Source organism: Bidens hawaiensis, unplaced genomic scaffold (genome assembly GCF_021521415.1).
Source record: "Bidens hawaiensis isolate Kalapana, Puna unplaced genomic scaffold, B.hawaiensis_p1.1 tig00037659_1, whole genome shotgun sequence".
NCBI lineage: Eukaryota > Viridiplantae > Streptophyta > Magnoliopsida > Asterales > Asteraceae > Bidens > Bidens hawaiensis.
In genome coordinates this window covers 28,494-38,151 of record NW_027496586.1, presented here as the reverse complement: position 1 = coordinate 38,151, position 9,658 = coordinate 28,494, and the positions used below count along the sequence as shown (strand labels likewise).

The 9,658-nt window shown below is 36.9% G+C and overlaps 1 pseudogene across 1 annotated transcript; it reads right to left on the bottom strand.

The window, feature by feature from the left end:
- Nucleotides 1–2,518: 2,518 nt before the first annotated feature.
- On the bottom strand, nt 2,519–7,448 carry LOC143589619 (uncharacterized; annotated as a pseudogene). The gene is made up of 4 exons (XR_013145313.1): nt 5,838–7,448; nt 3,540–3,639; nt 3,370–3,444; nt 2,519–2,696 (listed from the first exon to the last, which is right to left on the bottom strand). The product of XR_013145313.1 is annotated as an uncharacterized LOC143589619 (transcript).
- Nucleotides 7,449–9,658: the final 2,210 nt, after the last annotated feature.

Sequence of the window (9,658 nt, the reverse complement as noted above, 5' to 3'; positions counted from 1 at the left end):
ACACGATGTTTCACACTTGGTTTGTTGCCAGGCCGGACCACGCCACCACATAGCTTAAATAAAACTAAGTGCAAAAAAGAAGTAAGATTCAAAAAGTTATATTTACATATTCATATCTTGATCGAATAATAAATATAATCTTAATTAATCTTTTGAGGGTATATAAGAGAACAAAAAATTTTAAACCAAGAAAACACGGAGACCCACCAATTTTGATAGCCAGGTTCAACCCATCTTATATACTTCCTTTCTCTATTACTTTTAAATATTAAGGGCGGACGGGGCACCGCGTGGTGAGGAAGCCATCACGCGTGGTGGCTCTTAGCACACCGCTGCCGCTCCTTTGTCACGCTTGAGGAGGGGTGGTTTCCAAAAAATTGTACCGTTGGGGAAGAAGCCGTTGGGAGAGAGGGGGGGGGGGGTTAAATTAAAAAAAAACCAATATAAAACCAAAACAAAAACATAAACCAAATCCAACTAAAAAACACTCTCAAACTTCCCCTTCATTCACAACAAAAAAATATGGCATTTCCGAAACACTCGATGCCCTTAGACACCGATAGCTCTTCGTCTTCGGACGATGACATTCTCAAATGGTTCCCGTTGCTATATAACGAACTTGAAGGCCCGAGCCGTCCAAAGAAAAAAGTGGTGGAGCGTGATCGTATACATGCCCACGACGTGCTAATGAACGACTATTTTGTGGAAGAGCCGAAATACAATGACGAGACGTTTAGGAAACGCTTTCGTTTGCCGAAATCTTTATTTTTAAATATTGTAGCCGACGTCGAAGCAAACGAAGAATGGTTTCAAGAATCTTACGACGCGAGAGGCAAACGAAGTTTTACGGCGCTTCAAAAATGCACATCCGCTATTCGTCAACTAGCGACAGGTAACCCACCCGACCAATTCGATGAATACTTACAAATGTCTGAGAGAACTTCACGTGAATGTCTACAATTCTTTTGTAACGCGAATAAAAAATTGTATGCCAAAGAGTTTCTACGAAAACCAACAAGACACAACATTACACGTCTTTACGCCGCGCACGAGGCTAGATGGCATTTTCCAGGGATGCTCGGTAGCATCGATTGTACACATATCGAATGGAGGAATTGTCCACGGGAGTTGCGAGGGGTGTATGTTAGGGGTGATATCAAACGACCGACCATCTCACTAGAAGCTGTTGCGTCAAATGATTTATGAATTTGGCATTCTTATTTTGGTGTTCCCGGCTCAAACAACGACATCACTGTTCTGTACACATCACCGTTGTTTCAGAGCGTAACAGATGGCATCGCACCTTTCTGCCCGTATTTTGTCAACGGGAGATATTACAGACGTGGCTACTATCTCGTCGATGGTATCTACCCACACTGGTCTGTTTTTGTGCAAGCCTTTTCGTTTCCTGTCGAGACCAATGAAAAGGCGTTCAAGAAGGTGCAAGAATCGGCGAGAAAAGATGTCGAGAGAGCTTTCGGTGTTTTAAAGGGTAGATGGTGCATACTTAGTCGACCGGTTCGTGCAATGAAAAAACCCACGATCTCTAGCTACGTGTATGTATTGCATCATATTACACAATATGTTAATAAAAGAAGATGGAAATGCAATTTCTCCAGATTGGGTACCGGATCCTCCGACTCAAGTTCCCATCCCCGATGATGTCCAATTAGACTTGCGGGATGAAGATATTCACAATCGGTTGAGATGGGATCTAGTTGAGCTTATAGGTTCTTTAGGGTTGGAATTCCCGGATTCAGACGAGGAGTAGACGTTTATTGTAACTTTTATTTTTTAATTCTAATTTTTAAGTTGAATTATGTTCTAGTAAACTATTGTTTTTATTTTTAAGTTCTATTAAATATTGTTTTAATTTTTTAAGATACAAAAAAAAAAAAATTCCATCACACACCACCATGTCTGTTTATAATCAGTTTCTGTTACTGATTCCTGTTTTCTGTTCTCTTCTTCTTGTTTTGTTACCTCGGACCTATAGTACGAGAATAACCTTTATTTCCTTGTTAAAACTCAAATAAAACATCACATGTCAGCTAATTGCCTAATTTAGTGAGTCTAAGATAAATATTTTAAGACATCACACCACCACCCCCTAATAAAAAAACCATCACATGTTATGGATTTGGGGTTGGTGATATGACACCATTTGATTGGATAGGGTGTGTAACGAGTGATGCCACCACATCCACCACCCCTCCCCCTAAAGTCACTTTCAGATAATATCTTTTAACCTAAGAATTATAAAGTTTCAAGCCTAGAAAACACATAACCCCACCAATTTTGATAGTAGGGTGAAACCCATCTTCATCTCACTCTCTATTTTTGTATTACTTAAAAAAAAACTAACTTGAATTTATATTAAACAATAACCAAAATTGATGATGAAGTAATGTAGAGATACCAGCAGCCTTGGGTCCCATCTTAAAAATGGCAATTTCTTCCTGCTACCTTCATTGCTTCACTAATTCTTTCCAGTTAAAAAAAATCACTAATCCTTATATACTTTCCAGTTATTAATCAGCTTCAATGATGGGTAAAAAGATGGATAATAGACTGGTTGGTAGATTGTTTAAAACCGACTTTATCAAAGCTATGCGCCCAAAAGCGACTTATCGAAGTTATGTGCCTCTGCCATCACAATAAATCCTGGCTTTCGAGAGGCCATCCCACCATCAATCCTAGATTATACATAACCAAAAATTACTAAAAATACTAGAAAGAATTATCTAACATAACAATTTATATTGTTAAATATTTGAGCATAAAAACACTTATAAACGTACTTGTAACACAACTAAACATAAAAATCACACTTATAAATTATAAAATTAGGTATAAATCAATATTAATACGCATGATGCGATGAAGAGATCGCATAATGCGCGATGTTGTCTGATGCGCATAGGTTACTTCTACCTTATGCGTAGAGTACTTGTATAGAGAAAGACTTGTTTTGGTTGCACATAAAATTTCGTTGTTGGTACATAGATTTTCTTTTTAATTTATTTATTTTAGTCTCTTACTTTTAGCACATCGCGCATTTTTAACTAAGGTAACAACAAATATAAAATCATTATATCCGTCTATACTTTCACTTGTTATGTAAATTAGGTATAAAATCAGAAACATAAAATATGTATAAAACAATAAACGGGTGTTTAAACAGTATCTAAAATCATAATCCTATAATCATTGCATCAAACAATATATAAACATCAGGTGATTCAAACTGTTTGCGTGTGTGTAAATATATACATACATATACACCCACCGACACAGATACCCACACATGTGTGTATTGTGTATGTGCATATGTGTGTGTGTGTGTGTGTGTGTGTGGTAGAAGAATACCTGCACTTAAACAGAAAGTTGCAATGGTGGCAATCATTCAATCGGTCACCAAGCTTCTTCAGCTTCTCTTCCTCACTGAGCACTTACAAAGTAACCCTCCAAATTCAAAACATTAAACGATAATATAAATTCATTTTTATATTGCACTTCTAGAAAATAATTAGACTCACTAGTAATTTGATGACACAGCATCCTTAAAAATCTGTTCGTCGCTTCAGAATACTCGACAGGTTCCCTGAAATCGCTAATGTAGAACGTTCAGCGAAATTCCTGTTACGTAAACACTTTTATTCATTAATAACGGATGATACCGAAAAAAAAGCTATAAACGAAATAAGTCAAACAGGTTGAAATTCGGCCTACGCATATGTATTATGTGCATATAACATTTTAATCCTTTATTCAAAACTGCAACGATATAAGCTATGTAATTTTAAAATTGGTATATAATTAAAAAGTTAGGTTGTTTTTTTGCTATGTCTATTGCATGTATTTAACTCAAATCGAATAAAACAGTATGCCTTGATTTCTCGGTGCTGCTAACAATACCCTTTTCTTCAACATACGTAACCATATGATTCATTATTTTCCTTCAAAAATGAAAATAATATAACTCACCCTCAGGCCATCTCGTGGATAAGCTAAATGAGGCCAAGGCTTTAGGCCTCCATTTTATAGGGTCTCCATCTTAAATAGGAGTTATGTATTATAAGATTTTGAAAGCAGAGTTCTCTTAGAATTAGTAACTCGTTGATGGACCACAAGCTAAGGAGGATTGCTTCATATCCATCATCACTGCATATCATCCATATTCTATAATTCTTGTATGCTCTCTAACGCTATACGCATAAAGAAAAGAAAAGAAAAAGGCCTCAACATTTTAGTCAGTTATAGGCCTCCGAGGACGTTAAGCCGACCTTGCCCACCCTAAAAAGATCAGCAAGATCGAAAACTAGCCCTAAAGAAGTTTAAAACATGTATAAAACCCCTTAAAATAGTATTTTTATGCTATAAGCCTTGCTTATTTTGGGGCCTTGCTGTTCAAGCCCCTTGAGACAAAAATAAGTTTTTTTAATAAACGAGCCCGGGCCCGACATCGCTTATCGAGCTCAAGCTGGCTCGAAAGCCTATTACTTATATTTTTTAATATATATCTACATAATAATAATTATTATGTATAAAATTATGATAAAATAACTATATGATTTACATTATATTATGTGTAAAAATTGTGATTAAAAATATATACAAAAAAAAAAATAAATGTAAATAAATACACTAATAAATAATAAACGAATCGAGCTGAACTCTAACTTTTATAAACAGAGATTGAAACGAGCCGATCGGCTAGTTTACACCCCTAGAAAGGGCAAAACAAAACTTTGGATAAATGCAAATCGCATAACAAGCCAAAATCATTAACAGAAATAAAGATGGTAAGAAAAGTTTTTATGATTCTTGAAATGCGTAGTAACAAAAATATCTCATGTACACACAGGAATCTCCTCCATGAAATAAAACAAAAAAGATAAAAAGCAAAAACGATATCATTAATTCACAGAGCATGTAAGGGTCAAGATCTCAAGAATTCTTCAGGTTGGCCATGCAGATAACTTAAGATAATTACTGTCTAATTTATAGATTTAAACATCTTATGCATGCATACATATATTAAGTTTAGTTGGATACTTTAATCATGTATACAGTATACTGTCAGATACCTAAGCAGCTAAGCTAATTGTCTAATGTCAAGATTTAAACATATTACACGCACACACACGTATATATTATAAGTTTAGTTGGATACTTTAATCATGTATACAGTATAATGTCAAATACCTAAGCTAATCGTCTAATGCCAAGATTTAAACATATTACACACAAACACACACACACACACACACTGATAGGAATCATGCTCTAGTTCTAGATTAAATGTCGTTTGTCTATTTTGGGAGGGGGTCAACTGCAACTTATATTTCTATAGATAGGTATTAATAGCTAATAGTACCATGGCTCCTGCATATGCAGTGAGAGAGGGCTAGGCCCTGGAATCTCTTATAATCGTTCTTTACGTTTTCATTAATACAATCATTCTTCCTTTTTATCCCTATCATCTTCTCAAAATTCAATCTATAGCATATCAAACCCTATCACACACACACACGTATATATTATAAGTTTAGTTGAGTACTTTAATAATGTATACAGTATACTGTCAGATACATACGCAAGTATGGTCTAATGCAAAAAATTTAATGCGAACAAATAATGTCAACTTATGCTATTTTACAAAAATATAAATAAATAAACAAATAAATAATAAAAAAAATTAAAAATAATAACTTATCAAAAATCATGTCGCCGCTTCTAAAATGTTATGGATTTCTGACACTGCTGCTAGATTTAACAACTAACGAATGAAAACCAAATAAATAATGCATCATTTATACATATAACTCACGCACCTGATGTAAGCCTCCGCTCTTCTGCATGCCACATACTTACACAGCCACAGGGATATCAACTCTTTTACTATATGATACATCCGTTTGTGGGACCCGCACGCCCAATGCAGCTTTCCTTATTTGAAATGCTTCTTTGGCCATCCCAGCTTTTATAAGACGCGACACCAACGAATTCACAGTAACAGAATCAGGAACACAACCAACTATTATCATCTTGTCAAAAAGACTTATTGCTTCCAACATTCCCCCTTTCATACAATGCCCAATTATTAAAATAGTAAATGTTATCGTATCAAGTTTGCATCTTTTTTCCTCCATTTTTTTACAATAATATTTGCCTCGTCCACATCACCCGCTTTACAAAAACCATCAATCACAGGGTTGTAAACAAACGCTTTACAAATGATATCATCCTGTTTCCCCAACTGTCTTAAAACATCACGTGCCTCGTTTAATCTATTTTCGTTACATAAACCATGAATTAGAATGTTGTACGTGTATATGTTCTGATGCAAATTTCTTCTACCCATCTCATCCCAAATCTTTAACGCTCCTTGCACGTTTCCCGCTCGACAATAACCATCAATAATTGATGTGAACGTGATAACATCTGGAGTGCAATTAAAACTAACCATTTTCTCATATATGTGTACCAACGAACCCATATTCCCGGTCTTCGCAAAACCATCGATTATGACGTTAAACGTAACGGTGTTGGGTTTAATTCCATGATCCATCATGAAACTAAACAAGATTAACGCATCGTCCATTTTACCAAGCTTGCAGTACCCTGATATAACGGAAGTAAACGTTACAACGTCTGGCGAACGCACTTTTTTTAGTAACACGTGTGCTTTATCGACATTATTAATCTTAGATGACTATGTTAAAAGTATAAGCATCAGAATGATATAACTTAGATCGTAAAATAACGTTTTCAAACAAACCAACGGCTTCATCCACTTGATTATTCTTCACTAGCGAGCTCAAAAATTTGTTAACCACAAAACAACTAATGATCCCCTTCTTTTCTACACTATTTTTCGCATGATTTACAACCAACTCTTTTGCCACTTCAAATCTACCGGCATTCACAAATGACACAATCACAAACCCTAAAAGCTGACTATCCGGAACCAGCCCATCAGCCCTCAATCAAGTACGGATTCAGCTAAATCAAGAACACCCGTTCGACAAAACGACCTTAACAAAAACCCATACGTCTCAACAGAATGAACAAGATTCAACATGTTTTTAGTATAGCGTAAAAACCCGAAAGCCAATTTGGGGTTATTCCATATGGTGAATAACATAAAAAGCAGTCTGGGGATTCAAATTAGTGCGAAAGCATGAGGTTTTTTCATAGAGGCATTTCGTCGAACATGTAGTGTGCATAGGATTTTAACGAACCAAAGAGAGACAGAAACAACAGTTTCGATCTGGGTATTGGGTTTTGGGAATGAAGAGTACCTGGGGAAGTTGGAAATGGTGATTGGGGGATGGTTGAAGAACGTCAATCGCATTGTTGTTGATGTGATATTATGATGTTAAAGGGGGATTGAATCAACCATCACCGATGAGAAATGGTCAATGGCTAAGTTTGGAAGAAGGTTATTATTATTATTATTGTGGGCGTCATCGGGTGTGCAGTGAGCTCAGGCGACCATCGGAACTGGCTTGGCTGGTTAGGTTCGGAAATGGAAGTGGGGTTTGGATTGGGCTGGTGGAGCCCAAATGTGGTTTTGCTGGGCTCAAACCGGGCTTATGGGTAATGTTGAATAAATTGGAGGTCAGGTTAGCCGTTTGCCCGTTGGTATATGAATGAATGATTTAGTATGTTTCTTAAACAGAAGACTCCATGAGTTACTAAGAGGTGTAACCAAACACTCTACATCTGATAGAATAAGAGGCTGCCAAGCCGTTTAGGGTGTTTTCACAAAATAATTAATGCAGATTCTTAATAGTTTATAACTAAAAGGCTTTCTGGTAGCCTGGTAATAATTTTGTTAAGAGACTACCTATGAATCTGTCAAAGGTAGAATTGTTTGGTTTACTAAAAAGACATTTTTTAATATTTCATGAGGTCTTTAAGAGTAAGTTTCAAAGACATGTTGATTGATTCAAAGGCTATCTCTTAATTAGACAGACCTCTTAATAAATTAACACAAGATTGTCAAACAACCAGTTAGTTATAAAAAGATTTGATGTACAAGTTTATATAATTGTATATCGCATTATATGCCACATGCGACTTGTTAGAACAAGTTTATGCGGAAGTTGTCATCCATGTGCACTTTTCTCTCGCACATACACTATTAAAAAAAAAAGGACAAGTCTAGTGTGTGAGGCTCTCTCATACACAATGTTGGAGGTATGATTGCTTTCACAACTAGAAACTTTTATCTTAGTTCACCTGACAATTGACATAAACCCTACCATTGTTCAAGGTTTCCCCACATGTGTGCATTTTAATAGTAATAAAAGGAAAATTGTATTCATATACGATTTCTTATGGACCTGAGGGGAAACGAAGAGTATATAAAAACATGTTGGGTAAGTTGGGATAGAATAACAAATCCTAAAGAAGCAAGAGGTATGGGTCTTATTCCGCTTCGGAATGCTAACATAGCTCTTTTCACGAAATAGAGATGGCGATTCAAGAACGAAGTTAATGCCCTTCGGAGAAAAGAAGTTATTTCGATACACTCGTCTAATAGGCCTCGGCCAGCACTTCCGCATGTAAAAAAGCAGTTGGGTACTTGGAATAGTGAAGAAACACGGACCTATTCTCTTTGACGGGTCCTAGATCCAGTGAGTCTACAGGGTAGGGTACGGATAACAACCAACAACGATATGAGCTCAATCTCCCAAAGTCTAGTGACAAGAACCTGCAAAACAGACACCGTGAGCTCGTTACGGGAAGGACAAGAGGGGGGGTCTTCCCGTAACCATCGTCCGGCGTGAGAATAAGTACCGTTCTTAAGAGAGAAAAGTACTTAAGTATTAAGAGTAGATAGTTGGGAGTCAATGAATACCTCATAGAGATTGAGAGGGTATTTATAGCCGAAGAGTGTGGAAATATAATTGGGCCAGCTGTCCCTTTCTGGAAGATGCTCTCGTAACCACCTGGGCACGTGCCCTCATATGATAGGTTGAGTTATACGTCGCATGTGCATGGGCATAACAACCTGGACACGTGTCTTAATATGATAGGACGCTATGTAACCCTGGCCATGTGCACGGTTATAACAACCTGGCCAGCTGTCCTTTATTTATTGGCTGAGAGATCGTGTATTACCCAAGAAAGCATCTTGGTAAATTTTCTAGAAGACAATTGGTTAATTACAGCTGTCCTGTTGGCATTGCCTCCTGGTCATTTTGGCGGGTGAATGTGCTATCATGCGGATGACGTCTAAGGGTGCCTGGATGCTTCCACGTGTGATATAAGAATGTTCTTCCTTTACAAATCTATGCGGATGATCCATATGTCCCGCGGGTGCCTTGTGAGGGGTGTTCCTCTGACCCGCAGGTATCACTTAAGGGTATTTTGGTCTTTTTGGTACCCTACCTCTATAAGTTCCCCCAGTCCAATGTTTCTTCCACATAAAGTTTTAGTGCGGGTGAAATTTTGGACTTAAGATATATTTGGGGATTTTTGAATTTTGGAATTTGGTAGAAATATCTTCTGTTGGTGGTGTGGATAACCATGAAAAAGGACAAGTTGACCACTTGCAGGCGTGTGAACAGATGATGGACGTTTATGCCACTGTCACTGTACCCAACTATACATCTTTTTCTCTTTTTCGAATTTCCCGCGTGAT